Below are 26,362 nucleotides of genomic sequence, written 5' to 3'. Positions count from 1 at the left end.
CGGACGAACAGACAGACATGGCGAAACTATAAGGGTTCCTAACTACGGAACCCTAAAAATAACCCAAGAATAGTACGACATGTTTTCATCAAATCAATTAATCTCACAGACACACTTTACAGAAAAAAGCAGACCTTACTTGGTGGTATGCGGATATGAGACCAAAAAATACATATAACAAATGTAGGGTCACTCTATGGTATTTTAATCTGAATTTAATATTAAATTAGAGATATTGCTTAACATACAGTGTGTTACAGAAGTGGGACTGCTTGTCAAATTGTGGAAATGTGAATGATATGGTTAGTGTTTTCAATAACAGCTTACTATCTTTATTTAACCTACATGCGCCTCTTAAAACAATCAGGCTCAAAGGAAATTCTAACCCATGGATTACAGACACAGTCAAGGATATGATGCGACTACGCGATAAGGCTGCAGCTGACTACCATAAGAACCAGTCTGAAGGTAAAAAACAATATTACAAGGACATGAAATCCATAGTAAACAGGGCTCTATATTATGAAAAATCAGCATATTTTAAATTAAATATAAATAACAAAATAAACGACCCTAAGTCACTATGGAAAAATCTAAAATCAACTATATTGCCTAAGAAAAATACTGAACTACCGAATAATTTCAACGATCCTGAAATAATTAATACTCATTTTCTGACTCTTCCTGGTACTTCAAAAATTAGTATGTCTGATCTCACCTATTATGAATTTCACAGGTTTAATAACTCCATCTTTCATTTACACCCAGCTAACTCTGACCATATAATTAAAATTGTTAAGAGTCTTAAGTCAAATGCTGAGGGATGTGATGGAATTACTTTGAATATGTTATTATTGACATTTCCACACACTATTGACATAATCACCAAAATAATTAATACCTCATTTTTGACATGTACATTCCCTGATATCTGGAAACTAGCTCTAGTCAGACCATTACCAAAAATATTAAACCCGTCTGAACTCAAAGATTTAAGACCGATTAGCATCCTGCCCTGCCTCTCTAAAATAATAGAAAAAGTGGTGAGTCAGCAGTTAACTGATTATTTAGAGACCAACAATATCTTACCAGATGTTCAGTCGGGTTTCAGGAAGGGGCGCGGCACAGTGACAGCCTTGTTGGATGTCACTGACAACATCTTGTGTTCCCAGGATGAAGGGATGTGCACGCTGTTAGTGCTGCTAGATTTTTCCCGGGCTTTTGACTGTTTAAATATTGATTTGCTGATTTCTAAGCTTGCTTACTATGGATTTGACTGTAATGCAGTAAAGTGGTTTGATAGCTACCTCAATAATCGATATCAATGTGTAAAATTGAGTCAGAGCAATGGTACCACACAAACTTCAGTTCAGGCCGGCCTTAAAAGAGGAGTTCCTCAAGGATCAGTTCTGCCATTTGTAAGTGAGAGTGTGCGTATACAGCTGGTCGAGTCTCTCATACTTTCCAAACTAAATTATGTTGATAGTGTCTATGGTCCACGTCTACTTGCCAAGACTAAGAAACTTATACAGCGCGTCCAAAATGCCTGTGCTCGTTTCTGTTTCAGTATTCCTCCAAGATCACATGTCACGCCTTTCCTTAACAAGCATAATATGTTAAAATTGCAACATCGACGCAAACTGCATTTAGCCTGTCTTCTCTTTGGTGTCTTGAAGTTCAATGCCCCAAAATATCTGTACGACAAGCTCTCGATCATCAGGGCGCGTGAACGCCGGCAGTGTGCTGTACAGCTGGTGACGCCCCGGCACACCTCATCAGCATTCCGTGGTTCGTTCAGATACGCCAGTACGAAGATCTGGAATAACATTCCCCCGCCTATAAGGAACCTGCAAAATGTATATAGTTTTAGATGTAAACTAAAAGATTTCATGCTTCAACATCAAAGAACGCAGGAAACTTTGAGTCATGACACTAGTTGCATATGATCTAAACATATAATATATCCGTACCAGTCGTTTTTGTCCCATTTGCATTGCCATATCACTCCAGCTTGTTAATTTATGTATGTTTTTTAGGTTAGACCACGCTGCTTTCTGTGTCGCGGAATGCCCATTTTACTTGAGGCTGTAACATTACCGCAACCGCATATACACCGATATAATAGTCTTAAGGATGTTTGTTACATGACGCGACCACATCAGTAAAACAAATTATATTTGCTTGTGCTTTGTAGCCTTTTTCGCTGCGAATTGCACCAATAACACGTTAGTTACGTTTGTTGCCACCGGGCTGGGTGGCGCTAGATGCGGCAGGCTGGGCTGACAGCTGATGTGGTCGCGTTCAATGTAATGTAGTTGATAATGTTTTATTAAAATTTGTGTTCTGTTATGTTTTCCTTTTTTTCCCGTTTTTTGTGATTTATGTGTATTCTTGGTTTTTTTATGTAAATAGTTTTATTTTTTCTGTCTCTTTTCTTCATTTTCTTTTTCTTTTTATTGTTGTGTGTTTGTTATCTGTCGTGGCATCACCGAATGGGCCCTACGGAAGACCAGCGCTGGCTTCCAGCTAGCATTATGCTGAGTTGGGTCCATTTCGTGATGCGCACTTACTTAATGTTCTGTTCTCTGTTTTTTGTCCTATTCTTGTGTGTACATGTACGTACGTGTTTGTGAGCGTCATGAATAAATGTCTTTTATCTTTATCTTTATCTTTGTGAAAACATGTTTTAAATTTATGTTAATAACAGTGTTTTTGATTTAATGTTCACGGACTCACAGAAAGAGGAAAAATACACCTATAGATAGATAGATAGAATACCTACTCTTTATTGGCACACATCAGCAAAATATACCACAGAACTAGATTTATGTAGAAGAAACAAGTACATCTATTTGTGTCGGCCGAGTGTGTCAGATTTTGTCCTGAAGTTTTATGTAACAACTGTGCTTTTAAATATGTCTCAGGCCCTTGAGTGTTCATAATTTTTGTGTTGTTGCAATTGAATATCACGTAACGAAGCATTTTTTATGTTTTTGTTGACTCCAACTTACTAAAATTGACGCCCGAAAACTGCAAGCTGCGAAAAGACGTACAACTCAGTGGATTTTATTTCATTTGACACGCTAAGTATACGTTTGCTTGATCTATGCTATGGTATAAAGATACATAAATGAAATTCAGGGTACGTAGCCGAATGGCACAAACGCTCACGAAACGCTCACGAAACGGAACGCTCGTAATAGATGTCTATCTCTATCGCTCTTGTGTATTGGCGCGACAGAGCCAGACTACCCTTCCGCGGCGTTTCGTTTTCGTTTCGCGTCGCAGAAATGCCATTCGGGTACGGCACCAGTGGAGACAAAGCAAATGATTATAAACCAAATCATTTTAATATTTTTGATTTAAGTGCTTACCTCGTTATAAGTTTATCCCTGAAGTAATTGCTCATTGTTTTAATTTAATACATAATTTAGTCTTTTGATTTAATACAATACAATTCACGTCGCCCGCCAGATAGCCCGGAGAGAATAATTATGACGGGTAAAGTTGAAGGCACGAGACCTCAGGCACCTCCCCCTACTATTTGGCGTGCTCAAACTGTACCCAAACCCATGCTATTAAAACTGCACGAGGCCATGCGCTTGGCGAGGAACAGACGCCTATGGAGGGACCTAGTCTTCAACAGAATGACATGACGTCACGATCCTCAGCATTGAGGGAACGACTAAAGAAGAGAGACAACACAATTTTTTTTATGATGTTTTTCAACAGCACAGCAAACATTACTTATTTTTATTTTTGATTTTTATAAGAAACACTCCCATTCTAGGAATGACTGACTGACGATCGGGCTGTCAAGAAAGCGTTCTTGGGTCGACTGGCTATTGTCCCAGAGCTGTAAGAACCTTTTTTTGACACATGACAGCGTCCACAAAACGTAAACCCGCGCAACCAAATGAAATTTTAAATAAAATTCTATAATAATATTTAAAAAAACCAAGTACTTAAAAACACTATCATAGTTACTTAAACAAATTATTATTATTATTCCTCTTTATTCATTTTAATTCTTAGGCTAGGTTTTATAATATGATTATAAAAGTAAAATACAAAACCACATACAAAACAATACAAAATATATAAACACATTATAAAAAACCTAACCTAGGGTGCCGCCAGCAGCGGGGCAGGGCCCAAGCTGCCGGTGGTTAGGGCTGCAGAGAGAGGAACCGTCGGACTATCCGCGCTGTGTCCAAGATCACCGCCTTCTGCATCTGGCCCTTGATCCAGCCACCTAGCGAGAGTCTCTTAAGATGTTGGTCGAGACTCTTCGCTATGAGACCGTTCGCTGAAACGACTATCGGAACAATGATCGTTGATTCAACATCCCACATGGCGGTTATCTCGTGAGCCAAGTCTAGGTACTTACTGGACTTGTCCTTCTCGGCTTTCACGAGATTCTCATCATGGGGGATGGTGATGTCAACGAGCACTGCCCGGCGTTGCAGTCGATCTATTATCACAATGTCAGGCTTATTGGCTACAATAGTCCTGTCAGTGATAATAGATCGATCCCAATAGAGCGTGGCACGACCATTTTCGAGAACCGGCGCAGGTAAGTACTTGTAGTACGGTACTTCGCGGTCCACAAGGCCATATTGAAGAGCAAGTTGCTGGTGAATAATCCTGGCTACGAGATTATGTCTGTGCAAGTACTCGCCGTTAGCAAGATGAGAACAACCGGAAATGATATGCCTGAGTGACTCTCCGGGACGGCGGCATGCCCGACAAATGTCGACCGTACCGTCCTTCAGGATATATTTCCGGTAGTTGTTCGTCATCATAACTTCGTCCGCAATTGCACAGGCAAAACCCTCGGTTTCTCCGAAGAGGTCCCCGAATCGTAACCAGTTCACCGATGCGAGCAGATCTACATCGGGTCCCGTGAGGGCCTTGTAGAACCGCCCGTGTAGCTGCTTGCTCTTATTATTATTATTATTAAAACATAACCTAACTGCGGACCTTCGTTAGTGAGTTTTCTACGATATTAATTTATCACGCAGGATTTACTTATTACGTCATTTATCATTCATTTTTATTTTTAAACTAGTGCTGTGGCAGTCTGTCATTTCGATACAAATGACATTTCAGTAAGTTGATAGTAAATCGTACTATGTTTGTTTAAGCGCCTCCTTGTACATAGGGCCTAATTGATTCAACCAATACGAAATTAATCGCTAGATTTGTCAAACGATACGTCTTAGCCACATCGCAACATACTTCAAAACAAATGTGTCAAAAATGTGAACTTACAGATCCGGGACAATAGTGGCCGTCCGGCGGGTCGACCCACACTGAGAGAAAATACAACCAGTTTTCATGTTCGTTCAACAAATTTTTTGGTTAAAATAGCGCCTACGTGCTCTTTGGTTCAAACAACAAGCTACTTGTCATTTGACTCGGCAATATATTTGAATCAACAAGTCGATTTTATAAAAACAACCTGACACATATTGTTTTAAACATACGTTTGGCTGATTCAAACGGATAAACAGCAACAAGTCGAACTTGTTCACAATGCAAATTTCTCTCAGTGCAGGTATGGCTGGGAGGACAGTGTGGTGGCGGATCTGCGTCGGCTTCAAGTCAGTGACTGGCAAGAGGCTGCGCAGGATCGGGACAGGTGGCAATCTCTTCAGAAGCCAAGATTCACTTTGGATCACTGAGCCAAAATAGTTAGTTAGTTATAAGAAACACACACACACACACATTTACATCTAAGAATAGACAAAGAAAATATCTTTAAAAAATTAATTCTGGTTTGATCACTTAACGTCTCTCATTTAAATAAAACTACTCCAGAAAAAGGATTTCGTGAAAGCCTAAGAAAATACTTAGAACTGATTTTAGGCTCCGACGTTTTTAGCACTTAAATATATTGATTCAGTTCCCTTGAGCGGTTTTAAATTAATTCATTGAAATATAGTCTGTCAGAATAGCTTATTACTATAATGAATACATATTCTTCCATTTTTCAATACACTAAAGAAAAAACATACATGATTGCGAAATCCATACCTCCATACTTAAATACTTATACTTATAATATTATAAATGGGAAAGTGTGTGTCTGTTTGGCAAACAAACAAAACAGCATAACGGAGCGCCGATTGACGTGTTTTTTTAAGTGGAAATAGTTGAAGAGATGGAAAGTGACACTGCTGCTTTTTGTCTCTTTTTAACCCCCACTTGCCTAAACTGGGGGGTGGACGTTTGTACGGAGCATTCTGCAATGTTTGAATTTGACGCGAGCGAAGCCGCAGGCAAAAGCTAGTATTAATATACCTACATACTTTTCAGTACAGATGGCGCTTTTTTTACGCACTAGTGCGAGAAGTGGTGCATTTTGTGTTAGGTCGAAACTTCGGAGGGCCATCTGTACTGAAAAACTTCGTACGCTACACGTGCGAAAAGAAAATTCGTTTCGAACTTCTTTCTTTTCGCACTTGTATCGTAATGTACTAATATTTTTAAAAAGGTATTCTCCCTTGGTTTCCAACTTCACGAGCATTTCATCCTAGTTACTGCAAGTGTCAACCTGATAGCTGTTCTGCTTCAACAGAGAGCACCTAAACTGGCAGTTTGTGAAGACTAAAATCAAAATACCAGTCATACACGTTAAACTTCCGTGAGACATATTCAAACAATTAATTGAAATACGGTTGTACTCACGTTATTATATCGCTATTGCTGCGACATGTTTTGGGCCAAACCGGCTTTTCTTAACCGGGTATATTGATAAAATTCCCTTGATCAGTTTTGAATAATTTAATTTAAATGTAGTCTGAAATAATACTTACGCTTCTAACTGAAATAAACACTTTTTTAGTAGGTAGTATGACAAAAAATGTGATCTCAAAATATCAATGTTTACTAATAACATACTCTAATTGTTGACACGAATTATAATATATATACCATACATGTTACAGTAAACATAAATAAAAATTTCCCCGTGATTTCTGACTTCACGAGTTCATCCTAGTTACTGATTGCAAAACTGTGTCAACCCGATAGCTTCACAAAAGCGTCGTTTTTATCTCACCTGAAAGAGTAAACTGGCAGCTTCTGACTAAAATCAAAATACCAGCCAGTAACAATAGCCCTTTATCCATGCCTTCAACAATTAAAAAAAAACCAGCGCCGCAAATCGGCTTTTCTTAACCGGGTATATTGACAAAATTCCCCTGATCAGTTTTTAATAATTTAATTCAAAAGTAGTCTGAAATAATATTACGCATTTAGCTGAAATAAACACATGAGAAAGTACTCGTGATTCTGAGTAGAAAAAACATAAAATTTACCTACCTTAGAAAAAATATTTTTTGTGATTCTTCTCACGAAAATGCCCTGACACGTATTATAAAATTATACCATAATTATAACAGTAAATATAAATATTATATTTTTAAATGTTTCCCCGTGGTTTACAACTTCACGAGTTCATCCTAGTTACTGCAAAACTGTGTCAACCTGATGGCTGCTCTGCTTCACAAAAGCGTCGCTTTCCCTCCCACCTGCAGCAGCGAGTACCTAAACTGGCAGTTTATAAAGATAAAGATAAAAGATAAAGATAAAAGACATTTATTCATGATTTATTTATGAAGACTAAAATCAAAATACCAGCCAGTTACAATAGCTCATTATCCTTGCCTTCAACAATTAAAAAAAACCAGCGCCGCAATTCGGCTTTTCTTTAACCGGGTTTCCCGCGCTTTTCGTCTAGCCCAGCCAGTTGGCATTCGGTCGTCGGGCGGAGCGCACGTTCTGCTCCCGCTGAATTATAGCGTAAAAAATTCGAGACGATTTTCGTCAACTATTTCTGTAGCGGACTGGTGTGACAGTGCTGTGTTGTGCCGTGCAGTGATTGTGTTTTGTGACGATTTAGTGGGATTTTTTTGGAGTTTTCGAGGTAAGGTGACATTTTGTGACACATCAGTCTTTATCTAGTTTTTTTTTCAGGTAGTTTTATAAATACCTACATAAAATTTGATCACACTAATCATTCTTTTCCAGAATTGCGATGTAATATTGTTACCTAATAACTGTTTTAATGGTGTAAAATAATTACCTCACTGTTATTTAATTTATTTTTCTACCTCGCCAATGAAAATTCTGAATTTAGTAAAAAGGTTTTTTTACGCTCTGCTCTAATGAAGTAATTTCATTTTACCCTCAAAATTATGGTCCGTGTTCTGCTTTGGGGTTTTTAGGGGTCCGTGACTTTCATTTTAAAATTTTCAGAGTGAAATAACATGATAAATGGGTTGTTGTGTTATTAATACAGATGTTCTTGTTCAAGTAGCAAGGTCTCTTGAATCGCATCGAACTAATTGTGCATGTCATTTACAATGATATAGTGCCGTGTGTAGTACTTTTATTTTCCGTAAAAACGCGATGTTTGTACTGAAATGACTCTGTGTTATTTTGTGTTAATAAAATTGAAGAAATGTTAGTTGTTATTGAAATTAGCAAATTGGAAGGAGGTATTAGTGTATTATTGGTGTATCTCTAAATGATAAAAAAAGAAATACCTATTTATGTTACTGCCAGATAGATATCGTACCACAGTGAAATCGCAGTAATATCTTAAAAGAAGTGTTCAAAACGATGCTAATACTGCCATAAGGTACCTACAGCGGGACAAATCTTGACTGAGGGGCAATTGTAACTAACCCATTTTTTCCGTTATTACACTATGATTGAGTTCTACATGTATCCACTCAACACGCCTACCATATATAACCGGTGGACACTCTATTTAATAATACAAACATTGTAAAACATAGAAAAAATGTATCAGTTACATTTGCCCCCAGTAGAGATTTGCCCCGCCGCTGTACCTTAGCTTCAATCTATGTTATAATAAGTTTGATTGAAATCAGTTTAAAATATTTAGTGCGAAAAGATAATAAACAGATAAACAGACATCATTAATATCGCCTTTACAATATTTAGACTATTTACGAGTAGTAACGTTCGATTAGGTATATATATATACTTACTTGTTTTTTCCCGCGGCTTCGCGCGCGTTAAATACGAAAATTGCGGAATGTTTCATATAAACTTCCATCCCCCATTTTAGGGAAGCGGGGGATCAGACCTATCCTTACAAAAAAAAAAGAGACGAAAAGTAGCCTATCTCACTCTCCATCCCTTCATCTATCTGCAATAAAAAATCACTTCATTTCGTTGCTCCATTTTGCCGTGAAAGATGGACAAACAAACAGACACGCACTTTCCCATTTATAATTGGACGTAGTTACGCAGAAACGTTCCAATCCACATGAAATTGTCATTAAGTTTTAGACCTTGTATGAAAAACAAAAGTCTATCATTTCAATGACAATTTCAGATGGATTGGAACGTTTCTGCGTAACTACGTCCAATTTTAGTATGGATTTAAAACATAGAGTTACCTAACTAAAATATTATTTAAGAAACGCAAATGGTTTAGAAGTAGACAAATCCAGATGGCTCAATTGAACTCAATTGAAAAATTACTCGTTGCAACTGCAATCGTTCATAGTAATATACGTTAGAAGCGTGTACTTTTATTTTATTTATTTTACTCACAAAACCATTGCAAATAATAATGTCGTTATTAATAAACGTTTTAGCTGATACCTCGCCCCGTGTAGTGACGGGTTAAGAATTACACTACCCACTTTCTTCCCGTGGGTGTCGTAAAAGTCGACTGTGGGATATGGGTTAAATTGTGGCGTAGGCGAGAGGCTGGCAACCTGTCACTGCAATGTCACTATTTCGATTTCTTTCAACCCCTATTTGCCAAGAGTGGCACTGAAACGTAGTAGTTCATGTGCTCTGCCTACCCCTTTATGGGATACAGGCGTGATTATATGTATGTATGTATGATTTATAAAGGATTGACAACCTTTTACTAAGAATCGTACATAGATTTATTAGCGCCACCTATTAAATTTTATCATAACTACACTGATGAGGCCTACAATTTTTTTTTCAAAATGTGTATTGAAGTGATATAATGATACGAAATTAAAAACATATGTCATATGTTCTTAAAATAAACTAAAAACCCGCAAAAATATTCTGGAAAATGACTATGTCAGTCCCCGTATATTGTCCTTGATATAATAAAGAACTGTCAACTTATCTAATAAAATTCACATAACGTTTCACATTATTAACATATAAATTGACATAACGTAACGCATAACTTTTAAATTATGCATTATTACGCATAACTGAGTACGCATAATGTGAAGCGCATAGCACATACTGGCATAGTGATGAATTGAGATATCTTTAATCAGCATAACTAATCATTATACTTGCGTAAACTCACACCTGTATTTACATAAAGGGTAGGCTGAACATAAATCTACTCAAGTTTCAGCGGTGCTCTTAGAAGACTGAAAGAAAACTACCTAAACTAAAACTAAACTATTGACGACCGGTCTGGCCCAGCGCGTAGTTACCCTGCCTGCTAAGCCGCGGTCCCGGGTTCGAATCCCTTTGGGGCATTTATTTGTGTGATGACTTGATGAGCACAGATATTTGTTTCAGAGTTATGGATGTTTTCTATGTATATAAGTATGTATTTATCTATACAGGATGTAACATTAATGCTGGTGATCCATTTAAGAGCATAACCGGTATCGAACAGCGGTTACGAATACCACTTCCTTTTTTTTAAATAAACACCATGAAAATTAAAGGTACTATAGAAGGCAATGTATAAGCCGTAGGATTTATCTTCGGCAATTATGTTACATAGTGTATAAGTAAGTATATCATCGCCTAGCACCCATAGTACAAGCTTTGCTTAGTTTGGGGTTGGGTTGATCGGTGCAAGGTGTCCCCCAATATGTAGGTAATAGGTATTTATTTATTTTAAAAGGAATTGTGATACAGCAGTGACAGTTTGCTAGCCAATCAGCTACATCACAAATCGAGCCCATATCCCACAGTGAACCTCTACATCACTCAAAGGAGGAAAAGAGATTCGTAATCCGTTACCAAACGTTAGTCAACAATCTTCTTCAACCTAGCGTTTTCCCGGCCTAGCACCAGGGTCCGCTTTCCTGCTCAGTCTTCTCCACTTCGCCCGGTCTTCGGAATCCTTAGGCGTGAGATTGTTCTCTTGCAAGTCCGCTCTCACGATCTCCAGTCAACGTTTCTTAGGCCTACCGCGGCCGCGTGACTTAAGGCCTTGGATAGTGTGATTAAGGCATCTGTTTCTGACGTCTACCGGTCTGCGGCGTATATGACTATACCATCGGCCGCACGGTAATCAATAATACATTGCATAAGAAAGTACACTCAAAAGAACAGATGTTACTACAGCTTCTGTATATTGTATACCTATACGAGTATCTACTTAATAACAATAATAACCTAACCATAAAATTAAATTTTTGAAAAAAACCACGACATAGTGGGTAGATTTTCATGAAACATTGCTAAGAACACTTCCGACTAACTCAGCTTTCAAACAAAAAAAAACTAAATCTAAATCGGTTCATCCGTTCGTGAGCTACGATGCCACAGACAGACACGTCAAACTTATAACACCCCGTCGTGTTTGCGTCGGGGGTTAAAAATAAACTTTATTTGCGGCATCGATCCAATGACGCTGGCCGCATTACCTCTCTGTATTGCCAGCAATATTATACGCTGGGAGAGGTGAATTACTAAAATTACTTATTCATTTGCAAACAAAGTCTTATACAAATCTGTGGCTTGAGCTTGGCAAATGAAGTAAGTAAATAAATGCACCGCGGCTTGGCATAATTTTACTATGCGGTTGTTTTAGTACTTTTAGTTGCCAAAAGATGACGTTGACACTTGGTGACGAAGCATAATATTCATAGTGCGTTATAGCGCCATCGTCCGGTGAAAATTTGATAAGATTTTATTTTTATTTTTATACCACGTCGATGGCAAACAGGTATAGGGTCCGCCTGATGGAAAGCGGTCACCGTAACCTATGGACGCCTGCAACTCAAGGGGGTTTCACATGTACGTTGCCGTTGCCGACCCATTAGAAATGAAATGAAATGAAATATTTATTTTCCAAGTAGGCATATTACAATGCGCTTATGAACGTCAAATAAAGCTACGCTGGCTCTAACCCTACGCCTCAGCCTCGAGAAGATTTCAGTCCCCGCTTATTTGGAACTCGGCGGGCCACTTCTTTTCAAAACATTTACAAACATTTAGAAACTTGTACACTCCTTTTTTGAAGAACCCCATGCAGTTCATCGGGAATACCTCGGCAGGGAGCTCATTCCACAGCCGGAGCGTCCGCGGGAGGATATTCCTCTGAAACCGCACGGTACGCGACGATTAAGTTGCAAGGTGTGTGGATGAGCGCCCTGTCTGTTTAATAAGAATCACATTTTGTGAGATTCCTTAAAAAGGAGTTGTTAAAAATAAACCCTCTGCCGGCGTATCATGCTTCTAATTTTATCACTTATCCACGTGGATAAAGCATCCGTCACGCTTTAGCAAGTATGTCTGTGTGAGAGTGACAGATGTCTTATCCACGTGGATAAGTGATAAAATTGGCAGCATGATACGCCGGCAGGGCGTGATTTCATTTGCTTGTCTGTAAGCCTGTAACACTGCTAAATATTTCAAGAAATAATGTGTGCTTTACCTTCAAACTTCAATGAACATATTATTATCATCATATAAAATAAAAATGTGAAACTCGGTTGCATGATGGGGTGTGGAATTGTGTTTCTAACATATAAAATCTATCAGCATTTTGGGCACTATGCCTCAGGGGCCCTCTTTAGACTTAGATTTTTAGTTTTGCTTCTTAGTTGCCTAGTTTATGATATTTATTGTATGGAATTTTTATTAAAGTGTTATTATAAACTGAAATAGATACCATACACTAAAGAAAAAGCGATCAAGCCCACTGGTGGCGAAGCCAGGAGTGTTATTAATAAATAAATAAATAATCAAATAGAAATTGTGTAAATCTATCAAGAATATCTCCATTTCTAACTAATGCTGGGTGGAAGAATCGTTTTTTTTTTTTTACTACGTCGGTGGCAAACAAGTATACGGCCCGCCTGATGTAAAGCGGTCACCGTAACCTATGGACGCCTGCAACTCAAACAGTGTCACATACGCGTTGCCACCCCATTAGAAACTTGTACATTCCCTTTTGCTGTGTTAAGTACACAGTAAAAAGGAGTGTGCAAGTTCTAAGGAGGGTTCGGGTTGCCGACGACTCAAAGGACAATAAACGGAACAAGTTAGTTCCGTAAGTCCTCCCGTCATCAGCACACCGCACCCTCGTTGAGCTCTTTACTTTGATTTTAATAAATGAAACGTGAAATAAATGTCATTGAGGGATAGTAAGTAGTAATCTCAATCTCAAAGTAAATTAAATAGATTTGATTTATAAAGAGCAAAGGCTACTATATCTTAAATATATTTGTCCTTTGAAGGATTATTTAGTTTCATTACTTAGAAAGATTAGACATTCAGTTACATTATAAGTAAATACGAATACAACAAAGATATCTAAACCATATTTCATTTAAGCATAATATTGACGACCGGTCTGACCTCGCGTGTAGTGACCCTGCCTGCTACGCCGCGGTCCCGGGTTCGAATCTCGGTACGGGCATTTATTTGTGTGTTGAGCACAGATATTTGTTCCTGAGTCATGGATGTTTTCTATGTATTCTAATATTATAAATGGGAAAGTGTGTGTGTGTCCGTTTGTTTGTCCGTCTTTCACGGCAAAGCGGAGCGACGAATCGACGTGATTATTTAAGTGGAGATGGTTGAAGGGATGGAGAGTAACATAGGCTGCTTTTTGTCTCTTTCTAACGAGAGCGAAGTAGTCAAAAATAAAAAAAGAGAGAAACCAAACATAAATAAAATAGAATATATCATTATGGCACGCTTTATATCGTAGTTTCTATAAATAAAGAGCAGCATTTTATAGTTATATATTTAGAATACAGTCACGTTACGAAGAGTCTTTCTAGAGTTATTTATGTTGATAAACGTGAGTAATTATATCGCGACTAATTACCGCAAAAATTAAATTAAAGCCAGCAGGTGCCCTTCTAATGGTATTTTATCTAATTTAAACGTATTTTAACAGTTTTTACATCTGATCATGTAAATATTGAGTGTTTAAGAGGAGATTAGACTAAAACACTAATTCCAATAAGGATTAGTAACCCCGGTTTGGAAGGTCAGATGGCAGTCGCTTTCATAAAACTAGTGCCAACGCCAGATCTTGGGGATTATTTGTCAAAGCGGACCCCATCAGGCTCCCATGAGCTGCGGCAACTGCCGAGATAACGCAAGGAGGATGATGATGAGAGGAGATAAGACTAAAACCAGGATATTATTAAGTAAGTAAGTAAGTAAAAAAAAAAAAAAATAATTCTTTATGGCACCATTTTACATGTTATAAGTATACAGAATGTTTAGTGAGAGTATAACTCAGTATTAAAAAATATAAAAACAAAATAAAACGTAAGTTTTACGCGATTAAGTCCCGTTTTAATTTAATAATATGAGTTAAGATCGTGTTAGTTTAAATCAATATAAAACCAGGATGTCTGAAATAAATGGTTTTTTTATCATAAATAATTTTTAAGAAAAAAAAGCCGCCACTTTTGGGGTTCTGGTGAAAGGTACTTGCGAATGTTGGATTATGTAGAAAGGTGTAGGTATGTTTTAATGTAAATATTTGTTATTGGTGGAAATACAAATGAATATACGTATACCGTTAAGGTTTGAGTAGTTTCCTCAATTCCTCGTGAATCCAATATCCGATTATAAGACATCGAATTTGACAAAATTTGACTTGAAAACTCAAGATGCTTAACAAACATAACAAAGATAACAAATCTCCTAACAAATAAATATTGAAATGTCAATGTTCTGAACTTAAATGCACGTTGTTCTTATAAAAATACCAAAGTCACTATAAGTGTGCAGTTCAGATTTGAGGAGTTCCGTCGTGATCATCATCAGAAGTTGAGTATTGTCCTTTGAGTCGTCGGCAACCCGAACCCTCCTTGGAACTTGTACACTCCTTTTTGCTGTGTACTTAACACAGCGAAAGGGAGTGTACAAGTTTCTAATGGGGTGGCAACGCGCATGTGACACTGTTTGAGTTGCAGGCGTCCATAGGTTACGGTGACTGCTTTACATCAGGCGGACCGTATACTTGTTTGCCACCGACGTAGTATAAAAAAAAAAGTTCCACGGCACCAAATGTCAATGTTCTGAACGTAAATGCAAGCTGTTTTTATAAAAATACCAAAGTCACTAAGAAGTGTGTCGTTCAGATTTGAGGAGTTCCGTTCTGACCATCATCAACAGTTCCTGTACACCAAATGTCACTGTTCCGTATGTAAATGCATGCTGTTCTTATAAAAACACACAAAATTATCATACAGCCTTTCACAATTGAGGAGTTCCCTCGACTTCTCCAGGATCCCGTCATCAGAACTGGGTTTTGATAAAAATGCGACCAATCTGTATATAATAATTATGTATAGCCCAGTATTTAGTCCATCACTTTTATCATAACCACAAAATTAAAATTTTGAAAAAACCCCCGACCGCGACCTAGTGGACCGATTTTCATGAAACATGGCTAAGAACACTCCCAACTAACACAGCTTTCAAATAAAAAAAACTCAATCGAAATCGGTTCATCCGTTCAGGAGCTACGATGCCACAGACAGACACACACACAGACAGACAAACAGACAGACAGACAGACAGACAGACGGACAGACGGACAGACAGACAGACAGACAGACAGACACGTCAAACTTATAACACCCCGTCGTTTTTGCGTCGGGGGTTAAAAATAGACCAGTTCATTTTAGATTCCATTAACTCTCAAATAGTCCTTACACCCTGGCGGGTGTTGCCTCTGCGTGTGTCCCATGATACGGGCAAGGGCAACATCCGCTCGGTGTACCCCTTACATTTCATTAAAGTGTCGAAAGGGCCTCTACGTGTTGGCTACGGCCCCGCGCACGCCTCCCAAACGTCCGGAATACCATTGTTCCGTGATGAAAAAGATGTATATACATTCAATAAAAAAAATTAAATCGGTCCAGTAACGACGGAGATATCGTGAAACAAAAATAAAAAAAATACAGATGATTTGTAAACCCTCTTCCTTGAGATTTGGGGCGGCGGCTAATTTATTTTATTATTATTTTTATTTTTATTATAAATTATTTTTATTTTTATTATAAATGGGCTTACTCTTGGCCACAGACTAGCCAAAGGCAAAGACGTGGCCTACGATGGAGTGAGCTCGCCCAGAAGATGCCTGTTCACCCTTGATTTGAAGGTTGCCGGGTTGTATGAGCTCGGAAATATAGCCGCCGGCAAGGAATTTCACTCCTTGGCAGTGCGCATAAGAAAGGAAGAAGCAAAGCGCTTCGTGCGAATTAGAAATGAAAAAAAAAATGATTCCTACTAAAAAAATTTCGCGCTGAAAAACTGCAGCACTTGCAGCAGTAACACAGGTGCAGAGATGAACTCGGATGGTAGGTACCTTTTTGCTACTCGTCCAATCATAATTATGATTAATGGTAATTATTCAATATTATATTCACACCTTTGAATTAGGTTTTTATCTAAATGTTGAATATTATGTTTTTATTAAAAACCTGCCTAAAAACCAAGACAAAAACAAAACATTGCATAATTTATAACATTTGACAACATAATGACATCAGAAGGTGGTTTTAATTTACATAAAAAGCTACATCAATTCATTGTTTATAACTCTTTTTTACATAGGTTTATGTATAATAATTTTATTTCCGTACAAAAGAACGTACACAATTTTTTTTATATTATAATGTCTCGATTTAATTAAACAAAGAAACGTCGAATATCAGCTCCAGATACGATGTGAATCAGATATAGCAGTCTCAAAACAAAAGTTTAGAGCTGAGTTAGAGCATCTACCATTATTTTTTGACGTTTTGAAATAAGGTACAGTGGGGTAATTTCGAATCACAGAAATTCTCCAGTAATTTCGAAAGGGGAATCTTGATATGATGGAAATAATGGTCATTTTTATGTGACTTTCGAAATTAGACCAATGCACCCTACTTATTCGATACCACGTAACGGACGATATCGCGTAAATCTGTAATTTTTAAGCTAGTACATAAAGTAGGTACCTACCCGTCTGGGAGCGATGATCTAATAAATAAATATATACCTAAATAACAAATAAATAAATATTGGGGGACACCTTACACAGATCAACCTAGCCTAAAACTAAGCAAAGCTTGTACTATGGGTGCTACGCGACGATATACATACTTATATAGATAAATACATACTTAAATACATATGTAGAAAATATCCATGACTCAGGAACAAATAACTGTGCTCATCACACAAATAAATGCCCGTACCGGGATTCGAACCCGGGACCGCGGCTTAGCAGGCAGGGTCACTACCAGCAGGGTATGCCAGACCGGTCGATCTCTTTCTCCATACAATTAATCTTATTATCCGTATACGCTATCAAGTGTAATGTATTTATATACCTATCTAAAGCATCAGAACTCATAATACAGGCAAAGGCATTGTAGTTTGATGGCTTGATAAATCGTCTAGTGAAGACTTTAGCAAGCACAGCACTGGGACGCATAAAAGACCCTTTTCAGACGCTATTATTCGCTTGTGGGACATTCGGCTCGGTTATGTAATGGGCTGACTTTTGTGTGACCTTCAGATTTGCCTTAGAATACAATGCCTGAGATATATGAGAGTATATAATAGAATAAAAAGAAAACTTCGCTAAAACTACAGTTCACTCTTTGTAAAGTCAAACCTATAATAAAGAGTACTATATCGTACAGTATGGCCACTCCCGCTCTCCACTGAAAACGCCGCCCACCCCCTCTCGGTTACCTTACAGTTACCGCCTGTCAAAAACGCGACCAGTCGACCTGTCATATCTCACTCATACAAGCACAGTACGCGTTCACCTACACGAGCTAAGACTGTGTACTAGAAACGCGCCTCTTTCATATATTTGGTCGCCAGTGTCCGAGGTGTGCCTATAGGTACTCTGTACTTTTAAGTACTAAAAAAAGGTAAATAAGTGATAAGGTGCAGTGTAGTAATTTTGAATCGAAAAGGGAATCTTGACATAATGGAAATAATGGTGATTATTATGTGATTTTCGAAATTAGACGACTTTAGAAATTACCCCACTGCATCTTATGTACATTTTGGGATAGTTGGTTAACCAACCAAATAAATATAACTGTCGTGATATTTTACTGTTGCAAAAAGGTCTATTATGATTTAGGTAATTTTTTAAACGATAGAGTAATGAAAGTGATAGCTTTAATAAGGTGGCATAGAGGCGTAGCGCGACCTAGATACTGGCTCCCTTTCAGCAGACTCGCTACAGTCTCTATTATTCGCTGGTAGAGCGTTCACTACAAACACTAGTGCGAAATTCTGGTTTGAAAAACGCTTTTGACATGAATTTGACAGCCTTATTCATGACGTATTGACTCTTGTCATGATTTTGTAAATAATGTTTAAAGAAATTACCTAAAATATAGTACTTTACTGAGAGATTTCGAGGTAAATGGTAATTATCGTATGACAACATTATGAAAAACGTGTTTGACGTGGAAGGGGAAAACGGAATCTAGAAGTAATGGTTGTGCCGGACGGCACTTTGGATCGAGACGGGCTGATGGACAGACGTAAATGGCACTAGTTGAGTTGAGGCTGTTGATGAACCTGCCAGAAGGAGCTATAATACTCTCATGATCATCCTCCTTGAGTTATCCCGGAATTTGCCACGGCTCATGGGAGCCTGGGGTCCGCTTTGACAACTAATCCCAAAATTTGGCGTAGACACTAGTTTTTACGAAAGCGACTGCCATCTGACCTTCCAACCCGAAGGGTAAACTAGACCTTATTGGAATTAGTCCGGTTTCCTCACGATGTTTTCCTTCACCGAAAAGCGACTGGCAAATATCAAATGACATTTCGCACATAAATTCCGAAAAACTCATGGGGTTCGAACCCGCAACCTCCGGAACGAAAGTTGCACGTACTTACCGCTAGGCTACCAGTGCTTTTTTGACTCTGACTCAATGCTCATGACTCTGACAAACTTAAATAACGTCAACACTGCAATAAATTGTGAGTTTAACACTCAGACTGATGTTTTCATACTTTAAAAGACGTCTTTCAATTAAAGTCTCGTTACTTTTTAGTTATCCTCGAACATTGACTTATGTAATACATCGTAAAGACGTGTCACAAGGACACCAAGCCCCGTAGCCGAATGGCATTTCTACGACGCGAAACGAAAACGAAACGCCGCGAAAGGTAGTCTGGCTCTGTCACGCCAATACTCACGAGCGATAGAGATATCTACGAGCGTATACACACACGCGCGAGCGTCACATTTTCGTTTTCTTTCAACCCCTTATTTGCCAAGAGTGGCACTGAAGCTTTAGTAGTTTCATGTGTTCTGCCTACCCCTTTATGGGATACAGGCGTGATTGTATTTATGTATGTACGAGCGTTTCCTTTCGTGAGCGTTGCATTCGACTACGCACCAAGAAATGCCAGCACAGTGGTGTGAGTAACACCCCTGCGGACGAACGCGAGTCAAGCGTGCAGTTTTTGCGACCAATCAAAGAGAAAAGACAAAGTCAAAGAACTTTTATTTTCAGAATAATGTTTCTATATTACCAGGGGTCTCCGCACTAGGCTGCGCCTGTGTCGCGGGGTACCATTTGGGTAAATGGGCCATTTTTTTCAAAGTTGTCACCCCACTTTTTTTGTAACATGGGTATTTTTTTACGCGATTCATACTCAGAATCGAGAGCTCTTTCGATCCTGATAGGAGAAAAGAAATGTCCCAAGATTTCCATACATTTTTTCGAACCTTCCATTCCGTTACCGCCATACAAAATGTATGAAAAAGTGGTAACGGAATGGGAAAAAATCCTTGGGACACTTTTTTTCTCCTATTAGGATTGAAAGAGCTCGCGATTCTGAGTGGAAAACAAATAAAAAAATCAAAAAAAAAAGTGGGGAAGACAACTTTGAAAAAAAAATGGCCCAAATCCACGTAAAAGTAACGTGAGTCACGACTTCATTGAGTGTTTATTTGAACAACTGCTGCAAATGAAGGGATCTATGAGTATATCGGGAAAGTAACACTTATTTAGAGATAGATTAACTTGCATCGTGAATAAATGGAACATGCCATAAAATCGTGACTTATGTTACTCTTGCCGCGGATTAACCCATTCACATTTGTGTTTCCTGAGTTAGTTATATTACATTAATCGCACGATGTTATTTCAACAACCAATCGCGCGATAGCTTTCCACTAAGGCCCACTTGCACCAACCAATTAACTCAGGGTTAGTGGGCTGTCATCTGTCAAATTCCATATAAAATGGTGGGTTAATCCTCGGGCTATCAATCCATTTTAGTTGGTGCAATTGGCCCTAAGGCGCATAAGGGCACTTTCGTAAAAAAGATTCAAAAACTTTTTTTTTCTAAAATAGGTAAATTTAAATTTATTCCTACTCAGAATCAGGAGCCCTTTCGACCCTACTAGGTAAAAAAAAAACGTCCCAAATTTAGTTTTTCCACTTCGTTACCATTTTTCAAACACTTTGTACAGCGGTTACAAAGGAAGAAAATTTTGGGACCATTATTTTGTCTCTGGTTTTTTGTCCCAGATCGAAAGGGCTCGTGATTCAGAGTAGGAAGAACATAAGATTTACCTCCCTTAGAAAAAATATTTTTGGTGATTGTTCTCGCGAAAATGCCCATAATAGAGAACGTTCTGCCAAAATTATGAGTCGCCTTATCCTTAATTTCGAGATCTTTGTTCTCGAGTTAAATACGATATGTCTAGTCATTCAATGTCATGGCGGCGTCCGGTCTCTAATATCTTGGGAACATTATTAAAAACGCCTTGAAATCCCAAGGTCAAGAATATTGTTGGGCAGTGTTAAGTTACTGGGTATTAACTTATTGTCTTTGATGTAGAAGATTATTATAATGAACTGTATTTTTTACTAAGAAAGAAGGTAATCATACTGTACGAGTCGTTTAAAATTTCGAAACACGTCACATAAAAATCATCATTATTTCCATCATATCAAGATTCCCCTTTCGAAATTACCCGAGCATTTCTGTGCTTCGAAATCACCCCGATGCACCCTATAAATATTTAATCTCATTTAAGCAATGGTGATGAAATTTGATATTTTCTCATAGGTATAAATAAAACGGGCAACAGATTAAAATTCGGATGTGTTGTAACTATCATTATCATACACATGACTAATGGTTACCTACTTAATATTAATTGGTACTTAATATTTAAAAAATACGCATCGTTTTGTAGAATATGAATCATTATGATTCAATATAATATGTTATGTCGTAATATGATAGTGTTTATCTGGTGTAATATTTGAATATCGGTCACAAATCCAAAATTTCGAATATTACTGTTTATTTTATTTGTTTGCTCATTTAATTAGGGTCACTATGCACCACCGCAAATGGGGGGTAAACCGAGGGTAGGGTAGGGGTAGGGCCTTGAGTTAAACGGGCGGTGCAAGACACAAAAATGAAATCTATAGAAGGTATTTGGCACGAGTCATTCGATATTCGGTCAATCCGATCATAAATATAGGAAAGTTAGCTTAAAGATGGTACAGGAGGGGTCAATTCTCCATACAAACACTCTCGACTATTTCCTTCCTGGATTTTGAAGATAGAATAATGATTTTTTCAACACAGATTATTATTATTTTTATCTTTGTCGGACCGTTTTGATTTTTTTTGATATTTTCATTTTTAAAGACGCTAGAGCCAATCAAAAATTCAATTTGCAGAAACGGCCTTAATGATTAAAAGGTATGGTATTCAAAATTGGTAACAATTATCCAACAGAACTAAACGGTCGCACATAGATAATTTTATTGTCATTCAGATTCTTGAATTTCGTTACGATTGATTAAGTTTTGAAGGAGGAAGCAGTCGAGAGCGGAACCTCAATTTTACAGATTTTTCGTAATATCTTTTAACTGAGTTGTTCTTAATGGACATTTTTTTTGAGAGATCTAGTTAAAACAGGTTTACCCTTCAATCGCCGACAGACACTTGTTCGAATATTATTTCAAAGACAACGTTTCAAATAATTTCATTTCATCGACAGTTCATATCGTAGAACAATCGACACAAGTAAAATCAAACCGTAGACTTTTACTTCGTAGATAAGTTATTCCGAGTATACTTTATATCGTGGTGTTACATTTCGTGTTTTTTCATTTCATTTTGTTTTACATTAAATACAATTCATTACGAATAATATTATTTCAATTATGATTTCTTCTAAAATTTTACAATTTATAAACTGTTTGTTTAGTCACAGTTCTAATCTAACCTAAACCTACTTTAAAAACGGTTCGTTGTTGTGTAGGGTCACAGTTTCAACCTAACCTAAACCTACTCTGCAAGCCGTTTGTTTCTGTGTGATCACAGTTCTAACCTAACCTAAACCTACTCTGTAAACTGTTTGTTTTTGTCTGTGGTCACAGTTCTAACCTAACCTAAACTTACTATATGTATAAACCGTTCGTTGATGTATAGGTTCGCAGTTATAACCTAACCTAAACCTACTCTGCAATACGTTTGCTTCTATGTAAATCACAGGTCGAACCTAACCTAAACCTACTCTGTAAACTATTTGTTTCTGTGTGGTCACAGTTCTAACCTAACCTAAACCTACTCTGTAAGCTGGTCGTTTTTGTGTGTGGTTTAAAAGCTATTCGTTGTCGTGTAGGTCGCAGTTCTAACCTAACCTAAACCTACTCTGTAAGCTGGTCGTTTTTGTGTGTGGTCACAGTTCTAACCTAACCTAAACCTACTTTAAAACCCGTTCATCGTGTTGTAGCATCGCAGTTCTAACCTAACCTAAACCTACTGGTACTCTAATATAGGATTAAAGCCAATGGTTATAGTTTAATTATGGACGTATGTGATGTGCCACGATAAAATCGACAATTTGAAGTTTCCTAGAATAAAACATCCATAAATGTGTAGTACAACAAATGAGAAAGTTTTGTAATAATACGTCGAATAAATGAATTGCGATGTTTTGTATTTCTGCTATTTGAAGTACTTTGAAATGAATCAGCGATGAAGAAATATTAGTTGAATAGTATTTATTAAAACTAAGAAAATTTCAAATAAATAGTAGTTGAAACCAAATTACTCGAAACAATTTTACTCGAACTAAACTTTCGATGATTTGTTGTCGATGAAATGATATTCGATGAAAAGTTTGTCGGCGAAACAAGGGTACACCATAACTTGATTTGTTTCCATAGTTGAAGAACAAAATATACTTGTGACACCTCTGTAGTTGTATATGTTCATGGACAGTCTTATCAACATACCGTTTTGTCTGCTATTTTACCTCTTACATAACGAAAAACATAAATCAGCCGTGTCTGCGAAACATCCTTGAGATTACACGATAACAACATAAAAGCATGTTCAATCACACGAGTGCATGAGCAAACGTTTCAATGCATAAAGTACGTGTGTCACAGACGAGTGTCGTAAACTTCGATTTAGACACGGTTGTAATATATTGTGAACTTCAACCATAATAGCACCAATAACAAATTTAATATTATGCTAGAATAGGGATGACGACTACATAAAAAAATGGCATTCTGTTTAGTCCGTCAGTTAGATCGTTCAATAACACTGCACACATATTATTCGCTTTTTCTTATTAATGAAAAAATACAAAGATATAAATCATCAAAGTTTCGGAGTGGGGGCTTGTGGCGTCACATACGTGAAAAAAGAAAAAATGCGTGTCTAAAATTCTTTGATAATCTAACTGACGGACTCATTAGTTTTTTTTAGTCGTCTCGTCTATTAGATATACCTATTATCTCTACACCTTATAAGTCAAAGTCGCCCGCCGCGTCTGTCTGTCTGTGTCTGTTCCAGATAAATTCAAAAACTGCTGAACGTATTTTCATTTGGTTTTCACTTATGAATAGAGTGATTCTTGGGAATTAAGTACATAATTTGTTGAGATATTGTTTGGATTTGTTGAAATATAACGATTTGCTAATCGAGTCGGGCAAAATGGCGCTGGCTAACATCTTTCATCCAAAACGCTGCCCAAACCGTTTGAGCTACATAAAAACAATGTAATGGCGAAATTGTGTCTCTGCTATAGATCTACAAAAAAGTCGAGAGCATATGTCTATCTTTTACGGATTTTTATGATAACCCGCGTGCGTAGCCGGGGCGGGCCGCTAGTTATGAATAAATAAATTTTATAGGGCATTCTTACACAGATTGACTGAGTCCCACGACAAGCTCAAGCTTGTGTTGTGGGTACTCAGACAACGATATACCTAAAACATATAATATACAAATGCTTCGATACGTAGTAAACATCCATGACTCAGGAACAAATATCTGTGCTTGTCGCTTAACTTATGTCAAATGATGTTCTTAAACTAGATCAATCGGCGTATTAAGTTTCCATTATTATCACTTATCCACGTGGATAAGACATATGTCCCTCTCACACTGACATACTTGCCAAAGCGTGACGGATACTTTATCCACATAGATAAGTGAAAACACTGGAAGCATGATACGCCGGCTGGTCTAAGTAGTTTAAGAACATAATATACCTGTAGGCTTAAGAAAATCCACATATTATTTGAAAAAGAGGTAAAATATAATAGACACAGTATTTTGAAAGAGTCAGCGATTTATCGGGCTCACAAAGGATTTTGGCAGGATATCGCCAGATCTGCAATATTCTTTGAACATTTTACGCTCCATTTCCTCAGATAGGGTTATCGTAGCCTTATATAAGTTGTATTAGATAGAAAAAGTGTTTACTCATCTGTGTTGTATGTGTTTAGGTCAAAGAGGATCAAGTAATTATAGAGAGTTACTGTCAAAGTAAAATGTGTAGTCACAGTGCATAGACTGCCATTAAGATGTGCAAGTTGCAGAAACATTCAAAAAAAATCTTAAATTTCTTGAAAAATTCAAGAAACTTTCACGAAAAATAAAGGGAATTTAAATTTATGAAATGGAAAGTTTCCATCCATACAATTGTCCATACAAAGTATTATGTGAAAATTTCAGAATTTTGGAAACTTTTCGTCGGCACATTAGTAGACTGCCATCACTCGACACAAGCTTAAAACTTTTGAACCTCAGTTTTGGGAAATCTTGGTGGCTCAGCTAGTAGAGTGCTGGAGCATTGATCCAGAGGCCGTGAGTTCAAATCTCACTCTGGGCAGTACTTTTCCACTTTACAGTTTATTATCTAATAATTATATACCTACCTAGGTGCAGTGAAAAAACGAAAATGAAAATAGGTTTTATTTCATTCATGATAATAATTTTAAATGACCAACTGAAGGGTTGGGTCTTCCTTGTGGGTAAGAAATACCTGTAGCAGGAAGTCCGACTCCTCCATAGTACACAGTCAAAGAACTAGATTTAGATAAAACATGAATGCTGAAAACAATACACTCTTTTTTTGGGGTAGTCGTGTAAAAAGAAACAAGTTCATCTATTTGTATAGGGGTCTAGCGTGTCAGATTTTGTACTGAAATTGTTACCTGTGATTTTAAATATTTCTCAGGCCCTTGAGTGTTCATAACTTTTGTGTTGTTGCAATTAAATATCACGTAACGAGGCATTTTTAATGTTTTTGTTGACTTCAATTTACAAAAATTGACGCCTAAAACTGCAAGCTGCGATTATTAAAGACGGACAACTCAGTTTATTTTACTGAGTTCATTTGACACGCTAAGTAGATACGTTTGCTTGAACTATGGTATATATGACATATGTGTACACAGTGGTTGTATCTATTTAACCTTCTTACCTTAGTTATATTTGAAGACTAACAATTACCTTAGTAAATTCACCCTCAATTCAAAATCTAATTAAAGCCACTTGGCAGTACATTAATCATTCAAACAGTCGGTAAATATGAACTCACCATAATCGTATTTTATCCTAAGATAAATCAAACTTTTTAAACAACTTATTTCTGAATTAAGATTGCCAAAGATGTAATCTGATAATACAGGGAACTTCTTGAGCTAAAAGCAGTACGCCATACAAATGCATTGAGAATTTTAACCACAGTATCTAAAAAAAAAGTTTTTTTTTTATCATAGACATTGTGAGTCAACTTAAACACTTGTATAAAAAACTTGCTTTTTCCCGGAAAAATTGCTGAAAGCTTCATACA

At 37.4% G+C, this 26,362-nt stretch overlaps 1 protein-coding gene across 3 annotated transcripts in view; it reads left to right on the top strand.

Moving 5' to 3' along the window:
- The first annotated feature begins 7,768 nt into the window (after positions 1–7,768).
- Positions 7,769–26,362, top strand: part of LOC125238385 (octopamine receptor beta-2R-like) — a 364,864-nt gene continuing 346,270 nt past the window's right edge. For all 3 annotated transcript variants that reach the window (XM_048145699.1, XM_048145698.1, XM_048145697.1), the window contains exon 1: positions 7,769–7,933. The gene's annotated coding sequence lies outside the window, so the exon portion shown is untranslated. The remainder of the gene's footprint in view (positions 7,934–26,362) is intronic.

This window comes from Leguminivora glycinivorella, chromosome 23 (genome assembly GCF_023078275.1).
Source record: "Leguminivora glycinivorella isolate SPB_JAAS2020 chromosome 23, LegGlyc_1.1, whole genome shotgun sequence".
NCBI lineage: Eukaryota > Metazoa > Arthropoda > Insecta > Lepidoptera > Tortricidae > Leguminivora > Leguminivora glycinivorella.
This window is presented reverse-complemented; position numbering and strand designations above follow the sequence as displayed.